This window comes from Suncus etruscus, chromosome 9 (genome assembly GCF_024139225.1).
Source record: "Suncus etruscus isolate mSunEtr1 chromosome 9, mSunEtr1.pri.cur, whole genome shotgun sequence".
NCBI classification, from domain to species: domain Eukaryota; kingdom Metazoa; phylum Chordata; class Mammalia; order Eulipotyphla; family Soricidae; genus Suncus; species Suncus etruscus.
In genome coordinates, this window is record NC_064856.1 from 105984695 (window position 1) to 105987974 (window position 3280).

Consider the following 3280-nt stretch of genomic DNA (forward strand, 5'->3'; position numbering starts at 1 on the left):
GAGTTAAGACCATATATAAAGTGGTGATTATAGGTGATAGATGCACCAAGTGGAGCTTTAGCTGTGCCGTGTCTTGGCCCATCCTCTCCTTTTGAGATTGTCAGATTTGAGTTGCATGACCAGGATATCCATGATTTTCAAGGCTTGGTTTTCATTTCTTTTGAGAAAAGAGCATGTCTATGGAGTTGACTAGTAGGTGCAAATATGACTAATCAAGGTTGATTCTTCTTTTTTTGGGCGGGGGGATATAGTGCATTTGGGCCATACCCAGTTGTGCTCAGAAATTCTTTTTCTGCACTCAGAAAACATTCCTGTCAAGATTGGGGGAATCATATTGGATACTTGTGAATGAATCCAGTCTGTCCTGGGTCAGCTGTGTGTAAAGAAAATGCCCTACTGCTGAGCTATTGCTCCAGTCCATCTAGGTGGTTTCTTAAGTACTCAATTTCCTTTCTTGTGATAGGCCTATACACATGTTCTGTTTCCTTTTTATTCAGTTTTGGAGGTAACATGATTCTAAGGTTCTGTTTACTTCTTCTATATTTTCCAGTAAACAACTTAGAATTGTTTACAGTAACCTTGAATCTCTAGGGGACAGTTGTAATTTTTCTACTTCCACAAATCTCAGTATAATCTTATTTATTAGCGTATGTTCTCTTTTTTCTTGTGCATCTTGCTGAAGTTTTTTTCTATCTGATTTATTTCCTCTAAGAAAAAGGATCTAGTTTTATTGACACATTATATTGCTTTTTTGATGTCTACATCATAGATTTATGTACACAAGAAAATCTTACCTTTATTTTCTGATTTATTTAGTCAATCATATGCATTCTCTGAATGAAAGAAATTATGAGCAGGTTGTACAGAAGGACAGCATGGATGTAATAAAAATTACCATGCCTTTATTTTATCCTATCTTTTAAAGGTACCTGTAGATTGGATGTAACATGACACCCAGCTATTAACTCCAAACTAAAGAGTCCCCTCATTTTTTTAAAATTTATCCTTTTGATGTGTAAAAGCCCACCTGATTCATTCGATTTTTCCCACCTGGTGGATCTTTTACTGGAAGAATAAAGAAAATTCAGTTTGGTTTGGAGTGCAGAGAGATCAAGAAGGAGAAGTAAACTGACCTCATTCTTCTTTCCTGACTGCCTTGATTTATTAATTCTTTGTGGATACCCTGATTCTTCAGAACTGTCCTTCCATAGATACACTCTGTGGGATTATTTCATACCTGGGGTTTATTTTACAATTGGCTAAATAATTATTTTAGTTACTCTTCATCTTTTTGTTATTGGGACACACCCTATAGATCTCTAGGGGCTACTCCTAGCTATGTACTCAGAAATCACTCAATGCTGGCTCAGGGGACCAGATGGGATGCTTGGGATTGAACCAGGGTTGGCCACATAAAAGGCAAATGAGCTAACCTCTGCAATATTACTCTGGCCCCGTCAGTTGTTATTCTTAATGTACCTAGTAAAATGTAACAGGCATATAGTTGTCCCATAATGTTGTTGGCAACATAAGCAATGGGTAATATATTGGAAAACCAGGGTGAAGGAATGTTATTTTACTGATAAAGTGGAATTCAAGTCTACTGAAGTAACTCTAAACATTGGATTTGGTCCATTGACAATAAGACAAATGATTGATTAATTGATAGTAATAATTAAAAACTTAATTAAGTGCCATGTTGTCATTTTCTTTGAGTAAAACTTAATTATTCTTGCAATTAGTCATTTATATTTTATAGGAAATATCTTAGTAGTTCTTACAAAATTTTAGTTGTTGCACATGTCACAAGCTCTGGTTTATCTGAAAAACGTTTTCTTCTTCCCTCATATCTAAGTGACAGCTATACATGGAAGTAGAATTGCATTGATCCTTTCATTCAGTGCTTGGAATATGTAATTTTTATGTTTTTTTTTTCCTTTACAAATCCATATGGGATCTATGTTGTGACTCTTACAATGTATTTGATATTTTACTTCTTTCTTGGTACTTACAGTAGTCTATATTTTTGTTTTTGCCATTTTGAGTACAGTGTATACTGTTGTATTATTTGGATCTACTTTGGTTTCTACTCTTTGGTCCTCTGAGTCTGTGCAGACACATTAATTTAGATTGATGATTTTTTTTTCTCTTTGCTTGGAAATCTGGGTAGTACATGATAAAACGGTATAATGTTCTAAACACAATATACGGTGCTATTTCATCCAGGTTCAGGAATCAAGTGGTCAAAGTGAGAGGGCGTCTCTCATTATGATGTAAACTTTAGATTCTAAATGGTAGGGCACTAGCCTTGAACGTGGCTGACCCAGGTTTGATTCCTAAGATCTCATATGGTCCCCTGAGCCTGCCAGGAATGATGTCTGAGGCAGGAGCCACTAGTAACCCCTGAGCAATGCTGGGTGTGGCCCCAAAACAAAACAAACAACAAAATAATAATACACAGTGATCATTTGCTTCCAGAATCTATAAATTTTGACTTGGTTAATCTTAATTCCTATTAAAAAAACGTGCTTCTATCAGAGACATAATGATTATGAAGTTGCTACTGTGTCTCCCGCCTCCACAATTGAGACACCACAAGGAAAAACCGACCACCTTTTGTCTTTTTGGGTCACACCTGGCAGCTAGCCCGCCCTGAAGCCCGACCAGACTTCTTGATCTGGAACGACACCCAACCTATATGTAAAAAAGTAAGTTGAAGGGCATGTAATATATAAGTAATAAAACCCATGGCACTATTTGCAGACAAGAATTCCTCCCATTTTGGGAAAGAGCAATGTAACCTAAGCAATCATACGTTCATTGAAAAATGATATTAATGTTGAGCAGTTTAGTAAAATACACAAAGACTAATAATCTTTTCTTGAAACCAAATTGCCAGGGGAGAGCGCGCACTCAGTCCCCCACTACCACAAATTACGCAGTCGAGTTTCCCACATGTAGGGAAATCGCAGGGGTCAGCACACCCGGAGTGCAATGGGCGAGCCTCACCCTGGGAAACCACCTTCATGATCATGGAATCGCCCCTGCCAGTTAAGTATAGATTGATGATTTTGTAACTTATATTTTTAACAAGTTTTTCTTCCCTTTACTCTTTTTTATCTCAAGTGTTACTATAATTGGTAGATTATATTTTTGCCATTATATTCCAAATATTTTAGATAAAATTAGGACCTTTTGCTCAGAATAACACTCTTTGTAGACAATAAGATGTGGGTAAAAGGAGACACGTGTGGATAAGAGCTTAGGCTTAGTGGGGCAG

At 36.8% G+C, this 3280-nt stretch overlaps 1 non-coding gene across 1 annotated transcript; it reads right to left on the reverse strand.

Moving 5' to 3' along the window:
- Positions 1-2896: 2896 nt before the first annotated feature.
- LOC126019956 (U1 spliceosomal RNA) lies at positions 2897-3059 on the reverse strand. The gene has a single exon (XR_007499557.1). It is a non-coding gene; the product is annotated as a U1 spliceosomal RNA (small nuclear RNA).
- Between the last annotated feature and the right edge of the window lie 221 nt (positions 3060-3280).